This window comes from Mesoplodon densirostris, chromosome 14, assembly GCF_025265405.1.
Source record: "Mesoplodon densirostris isolate mMesDen1 chromosome 14, mMesDen1 primary haplotype, whole genome shotgun sequence".
Lineage (NCBI taxonomy): Eukaryota > Metazoa > Chordata > Mammalia > Artiodactyla > Ziphiidae > Mesoplodon > Mesoplodon densirostris.
Window position 1 is genome coordinate 78,832,816 of NC_082674.1, and position 18,794 is coordinate 78,851,609.

At 44.7% G+C, this 18,794-nt stretch overlaps 1 pseudogene; it reads left to right on the forward strand.

The window, feature by feature from the left end:
* Nucleotides 1-8,495: 8,495 nt before the first annotated feature.
* Nucleotides 8,496-9,942, forward strand: LOC132501429 (mitoregulin-like; annotated as a pseudogene).
* The last annotated feature ends 8,852 nt before the right edge of the window (nucleotides 9,943-18,794 follow it).

Here is an 18,794-nt window from a genome sequence, read left to right on the forward strand (position 1 = left end):
GATGATTAGACCATGAGGTCATGAGGGATTCACACTTAGAAATATTTGAGGGTAAGAAGAAGGAGGACAGTATGAGATCATGTGGTTGAATGGCTGTGAGTCAAGGGTGGGAGAGAGCAGAGAAGACTGAGTGGGTCTGAAGGATCAACAAGAGGCCATTCTTCACTCCAGAATCCACATGGGTGAAGAGATGCATTGAGCATGGTGTGGACAGTGCAGAATCTGGCCTGTCTGGACACATATTTGGAAAGAAGATGGATACAGACATGAGGTCAGGTGAAGGAGGGCCTTGAAGTCAGGTAGAATAGTCTAGAACCTCTGGGTGAGGAGGAACTTTTTAAAGCCTTCTAGAAAAACTTTTCCTACCTTGCTAATCCCATACGTGGGTCTCTTTTATGATAACCCTACCTGTGATCATCAATCTCTGTTGAAACATATAGAGAGACAGGAGCAGACAATTTCATCCTTAGATGTCTCTGACTGTCGGAAAGGTCTTCTAAAATCTAGCTCATGATTTTTCTTTCTTTCTTTCTCTCTCTTTCTTTCTTCTCTTTCCTTTCATTCCGTTTTTCCCTTTCTTCCTTTCTTTCCCTTTCTTCCTCTCTCTCTCTCTCTCTCTCTCTCTCTCTCTCTCTCTCGCTCTCTGTGTCTCCTCTCTCTCTCTCTCTCTCTCTCTCTCTCCACCACGTGGCATGCAGGATCCTATGTCTCCAGCCAGGGCTCGAATCAGTGTCCCCTGAATTGGAAGCATGGAGTCTTAACCACTGGACCACCAGGGAAGTCCTAGCTCACGATCTCTTGAGTCCTCTGGTTCCAGACACGTCCCTCTGTGTCAATCAGCTTCTGATCCTCCTTGAGGATTTTCAAATTAAGCTCAGATGTTTAGCCTCCCTTCTTCCAGTTTGGAAACTCTCAGTTTCTTCAATCACTCTTCCACACGGAGGCTGGAGCCTGGGGTCTCCTCCCAGTTTTGGCTGGTACATGATGCTGTTCCCCCAGGGCTGATTCTTCTTTCAGGTGGGGTCTGCTCGGTGCTGTTCAGTCTGGACACAATTGAGTAGGTGGTGACCAGCCTCTGTCAAATGACTTAGTGGAAATGTTGTTTTGTGAAGATGAGTCTGACCTCAGAGTTCAGGGTTGGGGGCAGGTGAAACCTGAGGGACCTTGGCAGGAGTCCAGGCCTAAGAGCTAGATCAGGGTGATGCTGGGTCAGGGGATGAATAGGAAAGAGTGGAGCCAGGGGACATTTCAAAACTGATAAATGAGAGAAGAGACAATGATGACTCTAAGTTTTCTGATCTGAGAGCTTGGAAAAATGGCAAATGCATGGGCAGAAATGGGGTGGAGGAAGGGTGGCCGACTGTAGGGACGAGACTGAATGTGCCCCAAGAGCTGGGCACTTACACTGAGGTGCTTAGAAGTGGTTGCCAATGTGCCCTGGGAGCCCAGGAGTGTGGTCAGACTAGAGATAGCAGTTTGGAGTCATGAAGGGCAGGAGCCTGTATAGGGAGTGAAAACACACAGAGAAGGAGTGAGCTCCCAAGAAAGCGCCCACAGAAAGTCTACGGTGTGTAGATGGGAGGGAAAAAAGACACACACGAGGGATACAGGCAATGAGCTGTCAGAAGTAGAGCAGTGTCAACGATGCCAGAGGACAGGAGGGCTTCCAGAAAGAAGAAGTGGTCAGTGAGATCAAATGCCCAGGAGGACAAAGAAAACGAGGCCATCCGTCTTACCCAGGGGAAAAAAGGGGGACCAACCTCAGTAGGATGGAGGGGGCCAGAGCAGCCCTGGAGGAGATGCAGAACGGACTGGGGGGTTACCCCCTCCTCACACCGTCACACTTAGACGTGCATTTCCCCAACTACCTCAGCTCACCACCAGCCCCTTTGTCTACCTTCCTACCTGCTCTCCCAGTTTCCATGCCGGCCCACCAGTGGTTTCTTAGATGGCATGGCTGGGTCACTTCCACGGGGTAGGAGGCTGGGCTGTCCCACTGTAGGGTGCTGCCCCTCAGGCTGCCCAGCCCCGCTGTGAAAGCAGCATGAGCTGCTGGTGCAGGAGAAGAACTAAGGTGCTGCTCTGGCAATGATAGCCTCGTAGGCCCCCAGGGATGCAGCTGAACTGCCCACATCTATTTTCCTAGACATCCGAATGCTGCAGTTTCCAGAGGGCAGAGGGTGAGCTCAGAGAAGCTCCACCTCCAGCTCTTCCTGGTCAGCCCTCTCCCTCCCAAGGCTCTTCAACTTCACCCTGCCCTCTGCCCTCCCATCCCCCGCATCCCCCTCACCCCCCAACCAGTGCCTCCCATTAACTCCCTTCTTTCTTCTGTCTCCCCAGCACTGAGCAGCCATCTTTCCCCTTGTCCATCAGTTTCTTTCTGCCCAGGAGGTCATCCCAGGCTCTGCCACGGGCAAATGTGTCTGCTGAGGTTAAGGGGCTATTTTCAAGCTTCCCCGGCAGAGACCCCAGAATTCTCATGACCAGGGAGGCAGGTTAGGCCAATCCTGCTTCTCCCAGGATGCACTGGGAGCCTGGGAACCAGGAGGGAGGGAGGAGGCTCAGCTGAGGAGCTCAGGATTTAATTCTATGCATCATTAAGTAGTCCTCTGAAAGTAGTGTCCCCCTATACATCATCCATGCTTAGTAAACAGCACGCTGACATTACATTAGCGGCTGGAAATGAATTTTCTCTTTTATAGGGAAATTGAGAATCCGCCAAGAAGAAAGAAAGAAAGAAGAAAAAAACCCTCAAAACCAATTATCTAGGCATTTATGAGTTCCACACTGGTCCCTTTCTCTCTCCTCTCTCACTCAGATGCAAAGAAGCATTTAATATTTAATATATTAAGAAAAGAAAGAAACTTTGATAGATTATGTGGAATCTGGCATTAATGCCCTCCACCCCTCCTTACTTTCCCATTCTCCCCTCCTGCAAACCTACGCCTGATTCTAGCCGACATTTAAATGGATTAAGGTGTTCCGATTTCCTTAATAGTGTTGACATTTTGGAAATATTTCTGCCTTTTCTCCCTCTCCTCGAAATAATAATAATAATAATAAAAAATAAATATTGGAATTGATCTTCCGCCTCCACTTGCCACGCGGGCTCCAGCCCTGTCCTGCTCTTCAGTGTTGATGAAATTTGCATCCCCCATTCTTATTTACAAGATTAAGAATGGAGAGAAGTCAAAGTCCTCCTTGGGAGACGGAAGGGTTGAGAGTGGGAGTGAGTGTGTGACTGGTCAGGAAGGAATTTTGCTCATTTCCCCTCTTCCTAGGGCTCAGGAAGATTATTTCTCTCTCCTCTCCCCTCTTTCCCTCCATCCCTGGCAGATGGCTCTTCCTTCATGTGACTGCACTGTCCTTCCTGTACGTAATGTGCGGTTTGGTTCATTTGCAGACCTGTCTTCACAGGCCAGCTCTTCTCCCATTTGGAAGCATGGCCCTGTACTCTACTGGTTGAACATGAAGAGAAGGAGATGAACCTGACTCTGCCTGTCTACTCTTCCCTGGAGTTTGTGTAGCCTCTCTCGCACTGTGCTGTGGTGTGTTCCCATGTCTATTCTTCAAGGTACCCGAGTGCGGGGTCCATGTTACTTTATCTCTGAATCCCACCTCAAGTGCAAAGCTTATACATAGTAGGTGCTTGAAAATACTCATTTAATGGAAGGCAGGCAGGAGAGAAAGGAAGGAAAGGGAAGAAGGGAGAAAAGAGGAAAAGCAAAGAAGAAAGACCACTGACAATGGGAAGTTCTCATCGGCTGACATTCTCAAAGCCCTGATGCCTCACGTGGTCCCCAAACAAAATTCAGTCAGTAGATGTATTGAGTTTCATGGTACCCAGTTCTGTGCTGATTCCTGCCCACAAGTTTCCCATGATTTAGTGGTGGTTGTTTTTTGCCCTCAAAGTGGGTAGAAATATCTGACAATACTTGTAGAGAGCCCAGTGTTCCTTAGAGATGCCTTTTTATGAATATCATCAGGAAGGAGATTAAATTAGATGGCCCTGGAGACAAACTGCTGCTCAGTCTACTTTATCTCTCAAGACTCAGTTTTCTCATATAGAAAATGGGGTAGTAATCCCAACCTGAGGGCACTATGATGACTGTTACAAGGATAATGCACGTTCACGGATTAAGATAGTGCCTGCACAGTAGTGAGTAGTCAGCTGGTCAACAAGTTGTAACAGCCCTGTTTGCTGTTGTGAGGCATGTCATCCAGTATCTGAACAATAACAGCTTTCACCAATCAGGCTAAAAACTACCAATATTTGAAAATAGTCCCTTAAGGAAGAAGGAAGTAATCATCAGATCCAATTATGAGTTCTAACCTATCTCTTCCTCGAGTTCTGCCTTTACATTTGGATGCAAAGAAGCATTTAGCGTATAAACAAAATAAAGCAACGTGGATAGATTTTTCAAAGAGGAGTTTCCAGCAGTGTCTGCTAGAAGAATTTCAACTGAGTTTTGGCTACTGCACCAGAATTACTATAGGATCAATGCAGACAGTGGCCTGAGCGATTAGAGGTGTGATTAATTCCATCCAAGGTTCACACTTCTCTGTGCATGACTTTCCACCCGCCTCACTCACCTCGCTGTATTTCTGCACATCTTCCTGGCCTTGTCACCTGCCTGTTTGTTTTTTTTTTCCAGGGCGCCCTAATGTGTTTTCCAGGGATCAATACCCGAAAGAATTTTCATTTCAAATGCCGTATTTTCACAAAGCTGGCTTTTATTCAACCTTCTAAAGATATCTCAGCCCAAACTTTATGGAGTCACTTTATCCCCTGGGCTGTGTGTGGCCCAGGCTAGGTGTATTATGTGCATCAGATTTGCTTGGCTTGAGAGGACTCAGCAAGACTTCAGGGCTTGGTTTAAATTGCTTTTTTACATCCTAGCCATAATCAGCCTAGAGTCTACTTTGTATTTTTACCCTTCCTTCTGATTTTGAGATTCCCTACTCTGCTAATCTATTAATACTTGAGTTTTGGAGTCATTGACTTAGATTCACTGCTTTTAACGCATATCAGGATTTGTTCATTTCAAAAGAAGTATGTGTCCAACATGTGATCTGTCAAGTACTGTAATAGGTGCAGGATTAACAGATGAATAGGACACACTCCCTTCATCAAGCCTACATCCTAGAAGGGCCCAGAAGGGCATCAGGCTTGCAAATCAGTAAAGAATGTCCATAATCAAAGTGCATTTGAAAGACCGAACAAGGGTCAGTGCAAAGCACGAGTGAGTTGAGAAAGAAGAGGCAATTCTCCAAGCCGACTAGTGAGGGTGGGGTAGTGGCGAGAGGACTGTGTAGAATTAATAGTCTTCTTTCCATTTAATAAAGAGGGATTCAATTAGGCTTATGTTAAATTAGATGATTCTAATTTTATCTTATTATGTGCATTCAAGAGATGAGAGAAAGGAAGTTCTGGTTGCAGTTCTCAAGTCTTATTTAGCTTCCTGCTTCTTTCTCCCATTTGCCCTCGAGCTTCTATTAAATACCTTCATGTTATTCAGGCCCTGAGCTGGCCACTTCATTGAGTCTTCCATCTGTCCACCCACCCATCCATCTAATCAGTCCTCTACCGTTTATTCCCTTATCAAATTATCATTATGCATCTGTAATGATCTATGTGCCAGGCGCTGGCTGTATAGACTTCAATAAGAAGAACGTAGTGTTGGTACTGGATTGAGGTGTGTCCAGAGCACTAGATGGTTGTCCACTCTGAATTATAAATATTAATATTCCTTGTCTGGGTCCTCTACCAAACTCATACTCACAATATAGCCTGTATAGAATATATAAGGTGGAAAGACTTGCATAATGAACACCAATATAAACATCACACAGCTTGAGAGTTAGAACATCACCTGTGGAACCACTGGAGAGCCCAGACCCCTTTCTCCCAGCAGGGGTGACCAGTATCCCAAATTCTGGGTCCATTATTCCTTTTACTTTTCTTTGTAGTTGGCCCTGAATCTATGTATTCCAAACAATAGATTGCTTAATATTTCATATTTTTGAATTTTATATAAGTGGTGTCATGCAATATGTATATTCTTGTGCAGCTGAGTTTGTTCTCATTTTGTTCAGTAGATGTTTGTAGGTTCCTGTGTGTTGATGTTGGCATCTGTACTTTCTTTTCATGGCTGTAAGCTATTGCAGTGCAGGACTATGTCAAAAGTTGTTCATCCATCTTCCTGTTAATGAACATTTGCTTGGCTGATGTGTTTCCAGTATATTTTTCTATTATAGCAATGCTGCCATGGACATTCTTTTCACTGTCTCTTGCTGCAAGGACCAAGTGCCTTTTGTGGTATATATCCAAGAGTATAACTTCAGGGTCACAGGGAATGCTTATCTTCCAATGTAATGGATGTTGCTGAATTTTTTTCTGATGTGGCTGTATCAGGGTACACTCCCACCAGTAATAAGAGTTTGCTTGCTTCACTTTTTCCACCAACACTTGGTATTATCAGACTTGTAAATTTTGGGGTGCAAAATTGTTTCTCATTGTTGTTTGAATTTTAATTTTCCTGATTACCAGTGAGGTTGAGTGAAGTTTTGTATGTTTATTGGTGACTTGCGTTTCCTCTTCTGTAAAATGATTATTCATGATTTCTTTTGACTATTTTTGTCAAATTGTTTGTCTTTTCCTCACTGATTTGCAAAAGTTCTGTTCTGAAAATCTGTTGTTGATTATGTGTTGCAAATATTTTCTCCCAGTTTGTGCCTTGTTTCTTTATTTTCTTTATAGTGTATTTTGATGAACCCACGTTCTTAATTTCAACTTAGTCAAAGTTAACAATCTTTTCTTTATGAGCTTTATTTTTTGTATTGTGTTTTCAGATAAAAGTATTTCATCTCCTGAGGTCATAAAGATATTCCCCCACAGTTTCTTCTAAAGCTTTAAATTTTATGCTCCACAGATATTAAGTTATCTTAACTTGATTTTATATATGCTGTGAAGTAGATTAAAATTTAGTTTTTCTTTATGGTTTACCAGTTTTCCCAGCAAGATTTGTTGAACTGTCTATTCTCTCTTTGTTGATCTGCAACACCAGTTGTATTCTATATGAAGTGGTGTCCGTCCACATGCAGGTCTGTCTCTGGGCTCTGTAGTCTATTTCACTGGATACTTTGTCTATCTCAGCCCTGCTACGGACTAGAAGACTCAGTGAAGCTCTTGAGTCAATATACTATGAGAAGGAGCCCCAAATAATTCATTTGGTTCACTGAGACTTTTCTTTACAGGGGTGGTATAGTGAAAAGAATATGGGGCTTGAAGAAAAGAGTTAAAATTCCAGCCCTGATAGTTATTTGTATGACTTTGGGTACATTCTTAATTTTTTCTGAGCATCAGTCTCCTTGTCTGTTAAATGGGAATACTTATTTCAACCCTAGAAGTTTCATTGAGGATTGGATTAAACTGTGTATTTTAAAGGATGTGAAAGTGCCTGGAGTCAGGATGGTCCCAGAGGATGTGCTTTGGTAGCACTCCCAAACTAAGGCCATATGGATATTTTCTAATAGCTCCAGTCCAAAGTGAGTCAAATCTCAGAAGTACCCTACATGAAAATAAGACGTAGGCTCCCAAATGAATCATCAGTTTTAGTTCACGTAGCGCTCTTCCTCAAACCTCCTGATTTAGTTCCAAACTCATTTTAGAGGGCATGGGGCTGTGAAGTTTCTCTGCTAAAAATGATTGAGGATAACTGGTAGAAGGAGACTTGCTATGTGTTACTTAGCTGAGAATGGCAGATGAGGAAGAAGGTCATGCAGAGATAGTCATCATCAAATGTTTAAAGTCTAGGCTCTGTAGTCTAACTTAAAGACTTTCTTACTATTTATTGGCAACATAATAACAATAATATATCATTTGGCCATTTTAGCAGATTGGTCTGTTTTATTCTTGTAACACCACGAGGCGCTCTGAGGTTGGATGTTGACTCTGGGAGTCTGAGACTTGCTCAAGTTCACAGAGCAAGTGAGTTTCCCAGAACTCAGACTCAGGTTGGCCAACTGGAACTCTTATTACTACACAATGGTGACCCTGCCTGTATGTGCTGAACCAGTTTCAAACACGTTGTCCCATCATCCTCATAGATACAATTGTAGATGAGATTGAACAGTTCAATTTGGGGTTCAGAAAGCATTGTTACTAACTGAGCCCAGATTTCTAGCAGAACTTGGGGTGGGCATTCTTCCCGGCAACTGACAAACTCTCTCCACTCTCAAAAATGAGAGAAGCTTTTAAAGTTTGTTTGGTTCTTTTATATTTTTTTTTACACAGAAATATTTTCTAATCGATTCCCCTCATGCATTTACTGTAAAGTTCTAGCGAGGGCCAAGGTCCTCCAGGGGTATATTGATTGGGGGACAATGGTGAGATTGGTTAGACACCTGTTCACATGACAAGATGGCACCAGGAGATCCTGGCCAGGCTTTAGTAACCTCAAGGCTGTGTTTGGGCACTGCATGCCTGGCAGTCAATGGTGGACGTGCTCGAGAGGCTGCTGTAGCTGTCTGTGTCGGTGGCCTTCACCTCTGGAGTGCTCCTGGACTGGCTGGCACACCGGCTGCGGCGGCGCTACCTGGACTGGAGAAGGAAGAGGCTGAAGGACAAGCTGGCGGCGACGCAGAAGAAGCTGGACCTGGCCTGTGACTCTGTGTGGCCACTTCGCCTCGGCTGTGGGGCTCCTGCCCAAGCAAGCCTGCCCTCATACTTTCTGCCCACAGTACAGGGCTCGTCCCAGAATCACTTGTTGAAGATGGATATAGAGAACTGGGCAGGAAAAAAACCAAAAAAAGGATGTAGCCTAGGTCTCCTGGCCCTTGAGTCCTACCCTGGCAGCACCTTGAGAGCAGCATTCTGGGAGCGAAGAGAGTTTAGCAGTTGCCTAAGAGAATTCCAAGTTTCTGAGGCTCTCCTTAGTGGCTTTAGTATCTTTAGTATCAACTTTAAGTAATTTCTGATGCTTTATAATTCTCCTTCTTGAGGAAAAGTATTCTCTACCGAAATAATTCCAAGTCCCTTTCCAGGCCTTCTGGAGGCGTTTTCCAGCCCTTCTAAGTAACAGGACTTGACTTTACCTGCATTCACTAGCACCAAGGTTTCTCAGTTTCTGTAGCTGCTTTCACTACCATGCTTGAGCATGTGTAAAGGTTTGGGTTTAACCCTCCACAGGAACCTTCTTGGTCTACCCACTCCCATGGAACTGCCTCCATTTCCCACGGGTGTCCAAGTAGACTCTTCACTCTTTGGTCACATTCTGCCCTATATGGGCACTGTCATGATTCATGTATATCTTGTGCCATCTACCCTGTCTCTGGCCACATAAAACTCCTGCCCTGAGTAGCCTACTGGTTCTTTGACACAGTGGTACTCATTAAGCTCAGAGGAATCAATGAGTGGATTATTGTTTCTCAGAGTACAGGAGAAGACTGGAGCTGGGCTCCTTTGGACCAGTGCAAACGTAGGCTGACTACCTTGCTGCTCTTGATGCTTTCAGACAAACTTCCTATTCGTTTCTCATTGACCCCTTTTCTGCAGTTGTGTGCTCAATCTTCTCAGCTCTCCTTAGCCTCTAATGCTACTCAGCAACCCACTTCTGTTGCTTCCTTTTTAGAACATGGCCTTGATTCATGCCTTACTGAACACACTGGTATACAGAGCAATAGGCTGCAGTCATAGGGTCAGAAAAAGGGCTTAGACGTCAGAAAATCTTGGACCTTGGGAAAGTCACTTACTTCTTATGAACCTCCATTGTCTTACGTGTAAACCAGAAATAGTAATACCTCCCTCTCAGGATTGGTGTACAATTCAATGAGATAATAAACATGGATAAGTGTTGCACCCCATAACACATGAAGTGAGGGTCACTACCAGACCCCCCTTCTCTGCACCTTCAGACCTTCCAGTATTTCTATCTCTACTAGCAAATTGTTCTGTTTACCTTTCATCTTGCCTGCTCCCTTCATCTGACCCTGGTTCCAGCAGATTCAATCTTCCCCTCTTCATCCTCTCTACTGAAAAACACCCCTCTTCCCACCTCCACGGCAAGTAAACAGTGTTGCACGTGACCCTGTTGCCTGCCCCTGCTCCCACAAGCCACTGTCCTCCTCCCTTTCCTTTTGTAACATGAAGTCACACTGGTCATCGCCTGTTCTTTCCATGACTCCTGCATTTTTTCCCAACTGCTCTCCCCAAGGCAGCAGATTTGTCCATCTTTTCTGTTCTTATGATCCTTAACCCCTCTGCAAAATCCCACATTGCAAAGCCATCTTCCTGTGTCTTTAAACTCCTTCTTCTCTAGGTTTTCATAGCACTTTAAACTTTTACTAGAATGTACCCTTCTTGTATCCTCCCTAACGCTTTACCACTTCATGGTTTCCTGTCTCCTTTTCTGACTCAGTATCACCCTTGTCCCCTTATAAGTGGCTTTTCCTGAAGCCTAGGTGTCTGCCTTCTGCTCCACCTCAAACAGGGAATCATCATCTCATCTTACTCCATGCTGGTTGAACCACATTGCAATATTGTGTTTACTTCTAGTATCATCTTCTATAAGAACGATTACAAACTCAAATTTATTCAGCAGGGTGACCAAGATGGTGAGGGAGCTAGAAACAGCTCACCTTATGGAACACTTGAGAGAAGGGATATTTAAACCTCAAAAGAGAAAATTCAGCAGAAACAATTCTTGCTGTCCTAAAACATTTGAAAGGAGGTAGAAAAGAGTTTTTGTCTACTGACTTGGTTTCCCACAGAAAACAGAGAAGTTGAAGACAGGTAGATACGGAATCACTAGCAAGCAATGCCTTCCAGTCTTGTGAAGATGTTAAGAGCACAGGCTCTGCAGTCAGATGATATGGGTTCAAATCCCAGTTCTACCACTTCTTCTCTGTATGATCCTGAGAAATCTATTTCATTTCTCTGTGCTTTCATTGCATCATCTGTAAAATGAGAGTAGATAATGATAGTCATTGTAACAAAGATTTATTATTCGCTGTGCTAGTTATTGTATAGGGATATAGATACAATCATGCCCACTGATGACTCACAATCTAGTGGGAAAGGTAGGTGCACACATGAGTAATTAAAATACAAAACAGGGGCTTCCCTGGTGGTGCAGTGGTTGAGAGTCCGCCTGCCGATGCAGGGGATACGGGTTCATGCCCCGGTCCGGGAAGATCCCACATGGTGCGGAGCGGCTGGGCCCGTGAGCCATGGCCGCTGAGCCTGCGCGTCCGGAGCCTGTGCTCCGCAACGGGAGAGGCCACAACAGTGAGAGGCCCGTGTACCGCTAAAATAAAATAAAATAAAATAAAATACAAAACAGATCACTGAGATAGAGGAACAAAACCTGATGAGAAAGGGGAAGATCACACTGATGGAGGGGATCAGGAAGGATTGCTTGAAGGAGGCAGAAGCAGTGTGAGTTAAGACCTGGGGATGAGAGAAGGCAGGGCTTGTTTGAGGACTGGCAAATACCCCATCCAATTGCACCTCACTTGGAAGCCTTTGCTACGAAGCCAGTACTTTAGTGCTTGCCCTTCTCAAAGCTTCAGCATATACCTCATGCTGCCAGTCATCTTTTCATATCAAGTTAGGAGTTTTTCAACCTACCCTGCAAATAAAGCTATGTTCCCATATTACCTGAGCCCAAAAGCCAAACATTTGATCCAAGGGGCAGATGGTAGAAGTGTAGGGGAAAAGCCTGAGGAGAGGACAGCGGAGAGCATGCCTACTGACCAGGAAGCCAGCCAGAGGGAGGAGCAGGTCCAGGGAAGGCAGGAGATGTCCTTGACCTGGGCAGCTGGAGCCTAGGTACACAGGTGTCCCTCATGTTCATTGTCTAGGGCAGAGCCACATGGACAGTGGGTTCCCCATGAATGAGTGAGTGAATGAATGAATAAATGAACATACAGCACCATGTAGGCTCTCGTGTATGTTATAGAACATTTTTACATATAATCTGGGTCAAGAAGATGTGCAGACATTAGAACAACCTGTGGTTCTCACTTGCTGTTTTCTGGTGAAGTGCTCGGCAATCCTCACACATTGCTGGATGTCTAAGAAAATAATATCTTTGCATTCTGATGCTGTAAAATATTGTTTGGATTAAAAGGGCAGGAACACATTGATGGATCTGAAATTTTTTTTCTTTTGACTTGGAGATGACAGGGCAATCCATCAGACAACTTCCTTGGCTCCCTGTGACATTTCAAGATCAAATGTTATAGCTTTCTTATTTTTTCTTTTCTCTTTTATTTCAGCCCCTGGCTCTCTATTGAACAGTGCCTCTAGGAAATGCATCCTGTAGATGTGGCTTCTTTGACACTTGTCATACACAGGCACTCAGCTGAGGCTTGTCAGATGATGGCTGGGAATACTCAGGCTAGCTTAGCAGGTTGTGCTAAAGTTGAGGTGACTCCTTAATCTACCTGTGATGCTGTCCTGGCCTGTGCCCTAGAGCATGCAGCAAGCAGTTCTTAGAGAACAGAGCAGGCCCTAGACAATGACAAAGGATTCAGATGCCTACATAATCTGATTTCAGAAGCTGGATTGTGTGCAAAGAGAAAACAAGTTGCAACGCTTGGCTTCTTTACCTGTTTCTGTCACTATGCATAATGTAAACTTGGAAAGGCTACTTAACTTCTCCAAGCCTCAGCTTCTCTACTTTTGAGAGAACAAATAAGTATAAGAATAAAATGAGATAATGATCTGGATACATTGTGAAAATATAGAACATAAGTAGGTAACATACACTCTCTATATTAGTTATCTATTGCTGTACAGATATCCCACAGCTTAGTGAATTCAAATAACAAACATTTGTTATCTCACATTTTCGTGGATCAGGAATCTGGGAGTGGCATAACTGGGAAGTTCTGGCTCACAGTCTCTAGATTGTCTAGGGCTGCAGTCATCTGAAGGCTTGACTGGGGCTGGAGAAACTGCTTCCAAGATGGTTTGCTCATGTGGATGTTGGAAGGAGGCTGCAATTCCTCAGCACGTGGGCTTCTCCAAAAGACTCCTTGGGTGTCCTCAGGACATGGCAGCTGGCTTCCCAGAGTGAGTGATCCAAGGCAGAAGTCACAATGTGCTTTGTGAGCTAGGCTCAGAAGTCACAAGTTGTGACTTCCTCAATATCCTAATGGTTATACAGGCCAGCCCCCATCAGCCTGGGAGGGCACTTCACAAGGGCATGAATTCCAGGAGATCATCTTGGAGGCTGACATCCACACCCTCTCTCAGTTTACACGGTTCGCCTGAAAAATGAAGAGATTATGGCTGATTGTCTCTAAGGTCTTCACATTATAACTTGGTCCAAATAGCTCTCCTTCAAACCCGCTATGCAACCGTTCTCCTCTCCCATCTAGCTTAGAATTCCCGCTACATTGTCAACCCCTTGTTCCACACTAAAAATTCAGTTTCAGTCTTTAATAAGGTTCTGCAGAAATGGATGTGCATTGCACCTGAGGGAGTTCTCTGGAGCTGGGTTGCACTGGTTTGTCACCCGCTCACAGGTGCAGCCCACCGCAGTTTCCAGAGTGCGGTTGCATCTTCATTTCATGCGACACGGAGCCCCTTCTTTGAGAGTCAGTAAGGAGGTGACCCATGTGGACAGGGAGAGAGAGGAGAGTCAAGGTCTCCAGCTTTGGCGATCTGCCTTGCATTTTATATTTTCCAAAATGTGTTTGCTTCTGGGCTCTCTACTTGATTCTGTCAACTCTGAAGGAGACAGAATTGGCATTGTTGCTTCCATTTTGTAGATGGAACAACTGAGGCTTAGAAAGTCCTAATTGAGTCATTCGCTGAAATAGGGAACATGAGAGGAAAAGATATTGGATGGTCAAAACGTGGAGTCTGGCTTTAAATGTCTTGAACTTGAGGTGTCTGCGGTGTATTACGTGAGGTTAATGTACCACCTTGAATAGAGCTTCCAGATGATTAACCGGGCATAGAACAAGATCTAATATCCTGATTATTCTGCGTTGTCTGCAAATTTCTCCACTCCTTCCAGCTGTTCTACTCTTCTCTGTCTTCTTGGTCCCAGATGTCCTGGGTTGGTTTCCTCAGAGCCATCCTCCTTAGCTTCATGGACCCCACTGGCCTGGTGGCACATAGCCTCGAGGGCCCTGCCGGGTGACTGGGAGATGCCTTCTAGTGGGGAGGGTTCTGACTGAGGGTTCCATGAGCCCCTTGAAAAGAGAGGCAGAAAGAAGCTTCACCAACTTTCAGCCAAAGCAGAGTTTTCAAAACATAGCTCATCCATCCATGTGGACCACCATGTTCTACTATTTCTGTAAGGTCCTGGGGCCCAGGTCTGCCTTTACCGCTAAGTTAGCTGCGAAGTAGAATAATTGCAAGTAAAGGCACCTTGGGACCAACTCCCACAGACCTGGTGTCAGCTGCTGCTCTTTGCTGGAGCACCCTAAGCTGTGAATCTTAAGCTGTGAATCTTAGGGTACTGGAGCACCTTAAGCTGTCCCCACCCTGTCCACTGCGGCTTAGACCACAGACCCCAGTGAACTCTGGTCCTGGCTTTAGAACTCTTCAGAGGATCCCCAGAAGTAGGGGTTCCCCGAGGCCGGTCTCCCCACATGTCCAGTCCCACGGACCCTTCGAGCAGCTGCGTCTCCAACCTTATCTTCCCTCTGCCTCCACGGAAACCTGAGAAAGACGGAAAGGGGGAAGTGGCCTGGTTTCCCAACACAAATAACCCTGCAGAGCTTTCTCAGCAGTGACCCTTAGCCTGTTGTGTCAGCCTCAGGCTGAAGGAGGAAGGAAATAGACCTTCTATTGAGTATTTTTCTTGCCCTGTCAAGAAGATCAGAGGAGCTGAGACGAGGAAAGAAAAGGAGTCAAAAGCAGCTCGTTACCTCCTTTTTCAGGATTCGTGCTGCTCTCCCCCTCCCTCTTGAGCTCTAAGTAAACACACTCCCCAGCCAAGGAAGGCCCCAGGCCCCACTCCAGCCCGGCCATAAATAAGAGCCCTTCAGCCTTTCACTCTCGGGCAGCAGAGAGGGCACTTCTCAGTGGAACATTTGATAGCGGGGGAGGATAGGGGCTGAGCGCTCGTGTTAATTGAATCCCAATTTCCTTCTCCCAGGACCGCTCTTATCTTTTTAATTATACAAGGCCTTTCATCTTCCTGAGGACTTGTCTCTGTCATTAATGCATGATCCTGATTAGAGATAGCGGTCTGCTGGGGTAATGGGAGCCTCGAGCGGAGGCCTTTGGAAACTCTTTTGCTTTTTTGAAACACTCGGATTTACCCAGGGCAAATCCAGGTGAGGCGGGAGATGCTCTGGGCTCCTCTCAGCGCTCAGGTAATCTTCCTCTGGCTGTCAGTGTTTGAGATGGTCGATTCTGAGGTTAGGAACAAGGGCCTCTTGAGGCCAGTCTCTGCTGCTGTGGCCCAGCAGGGAAGGGACAAATGAGCCATTTGCAAGGTAAGCAGTTCAGAGGGAAATCTGTCCAGCTGTATTCACAGGATGCAGGACACCAAGGTCAGAGACCCGGAGAGTTGGGGTATTCTGTATTTCCTAGATGTCTGAGTGTCCACTAAGTGCTTGTGACTGGACATGGGTTCTCACGGGCTTTCCTTCACATCACAGAGATGCATTATCTCCAGGTGACAATGGCTCGGGACCCTCCAGGGTTACATTTCTCTTCCACCCCTGCGCTCCCAGCTGCCCTGTCAAATGGCTAATGAGTTGTAAACCAATACTTAGTGGTGCAAAGAACACGTCCTATTTGAAGGGGCTTGGCTCGTCGTCGGTGTTCAATCAAGGTTGGCTAAATAACTTTTTACACGCAGGTTCTGAGAGCCATTCCACTTAAAACATGAATTCCCAAGTATTTATGGAGCAATTATAGCTCCTCATTTATAGCTTTAAATTCTATTGGAATTTATTTTTCTGGGCCGCATTGTGGCCTTTGGGGTCCCTCCACCAAGGCAGTCTGATATGTCCCATGTACCACGCTGGCCCCTGGATGTGCAGAAAGGTGGGTGAGGCTGAGTGCCTGCAAGGAGTCTAGTGCTCAGCATGGAAACATTGTTAGTTTAAAAAATATGGTATAAATATATGTAAGTAAACATGTATATATATGGTAATATATATATTGTATTATATATTATACAACTGTATGTATATACACACTTAATATCAATACAACTATATAAATGTTCATACATATATGTATGTGTATATATATATGGATGGATGGATGTATATACATGTATATATATATATATATAGAAAGAGAGAGAGAGATTCCTATCTTCAAATAAGTCAGTTATGATTTCAACTGTGTATCTATATACACACACATAACATGTACAAATATACAGTTGAAATCACAGCTGACTTCTCTGAGGAGGGGAATCCACACGGCATCAGCCAACTCTCCATCTCAGGTGTGCATTCTTGCAGGTTCTGTTCTGAGTCCCGTGTCTCATCAGCTCATGACTACAACCACCTTAGAGGTTCTGGAGGCAGCCTGGCAGTTACTGATGAAGACCTCATGACGGAGGTTTGGGAGTCAGGATTTCAATCCTGGGGCGGCCCCCCACCCCTGAGCCTCATGGCCCAAACTTCCTTCCTTGCTTGACGCCAGGGTTTGCTCCTGAAAGAGTGCTGCTTTGGTCATAAGCCCGCAAGGCTTATGGGAGACATAATGAACCTGGACATGGTCCAGAGAAGTGCAATTAAAATGCTCAAGGGGAAGGAGAGCCTTCTGTTTGAGGACAGACTTAAAAAAACCAAACAGTGAAGTTTGGAAAGAGGGAGGGAGATCAGGGATGTGATGGGAATCAGTGGGCAGTGGAGGGAATGAAGCAGGAGGAGATAGGTGAGCCTGCCAAGGGCACACTCACTGAAGCTCAGAAGCAGCGGTTTGAAGACAATGACAAGAAAGGTCTACTTAACACGTTCCATACGTTTGCTGCCTGCCGTGCCATCCCAAGAGATGGCACAGGCTCAAAACATAAATAGATGCCCAGCCTATGGACGTACTGTTGTGTGTTCCCTACAGAATATCTGGTTTCCCATTGTCTGACTCAGACTACCTGTTTCTAATGGTCTAGACCAGGCGTTGGCAAACTTTTTCTGTAAAAGAGAAGATAGTAATTATTTTTGGCTTTGTGGCAACTCTGTCCCAACTACTCAACTTTGCCAGTGTAGTCCAAAAGTAGCCATAGATAATACGTATAAATGGACTTGACTGTCTGTGCTAATAAAACTTTATTTACAAAAATAGGCAGTGAGCTGAATTTGACCCGCCAACTGTAGTTTGCTAACCCTGGGTCTAGGTAAATTCATAGAATTCATAGGTGGGTGGAATTATACAATGTAAAACTGGGACGAATTTTGGTGACCACACTCTCACTTTATAGAGCACAAGAGTGACATCAAGAGATGTCAAATGAGCTCCCCAAGTCGTACAGCTAGATACCCATAGTGGGCTATCAGGGTTCTTTGGTTGTGCTAGGGGAATATTTATATCCTCTGGAGATGATGTTTTTGAGGCTGGCAGTGAAGTGTTCTCCTGCTGGATGCAATGATCCAATCTGGCATTTCTGATTCTCATTAAGTATGTATTCATGGTCAAAGACTGCCTTTTCTTAGAAAATGTTTCAGGTGTAGGAGGATCTGGAAATATAGTTTACCTTAAGAAAACTAAAGGCTACTTTTATTTATTTTTTCATTGAAGTATAGTTGATATACAATATTATATAAGTTATAGGTATACAATATAGTGACTCACAATTTTCAAAGGTTATACTCCATTTACAGTTATTATAAAATATTGGCTATATTTCCTGTGTTGTATTCTTGTAGCTTTTTTTTTTTTTTTTTTTTTTGCAGTACACAGGCCTCTCACTGTTGTGGCCTCTCTTGTTGCGGAGCACAGGCTCCGGACGCGCAGGCTCAGCGGCCATGGCTCATGGGTCTAGCCGCTCCGCGGCATGTGGGATCTTCCCGGACCGGGGCACGAACCCGCATCCCCTGCATCGGCAGGCGGACACTCAACCACTGCGCCACCAGGGAAGCCCCTTGTAGCTTATTTTATACATAATAGTTTGTATCTTTTAACCTCCTACCCCTATCTTGCCCCTCCCCACTGCCCTCTCCCTACTTGTAACCACTAGTTTCTTCTCTGTATCTGTGAGTCTGCTTCTTTTTTGTTATATTCACTAGTTTATTGTATTTTTTAGATTCCACATATGAGTGAAATCAAACAGTATTTGTCTTTCTCTGTCTGACTTATTTCATTTAGCACAATACCTTCCAAGTCCATCCATGTTGTTGCAAATGGTAAAATTTCATTTTTTTTCTTGGCAGAGTAGTGTTCTATTGTATAGATATACCACATCTTCTTTATCCATTCATCGGTTGATGGATTCTTAGGTGGCTTCCATATCTTGGCAATTGTAAATAGTGTTGTTATGAACATTGGGGTGCATGTATCTTTTCTAATTAGTGTTTTCATTTTTTTCATATATATACCCAGGTGTGGAATTGCTGGGTCATATGATAGTTCTTTTTCTAGTTTTTAAGAAACTGCTATACTGTTTTCAACTAAAGGCTACTGTTAAATTCTTGAAACTCAGAAAACAAGATATTCCTTTCCCCTGCTCCTACTCCCCTAGTTCTGAGATGGGAAGACATTTTATTTCTTGACAGACTATGCACATGACACTGACCCTCAGAGCCGAGTCCCTTGATAGACTGGTGTCTGTAAATGGAGGTTGTAATTGACCTCCCTTTGGTCGATGGGT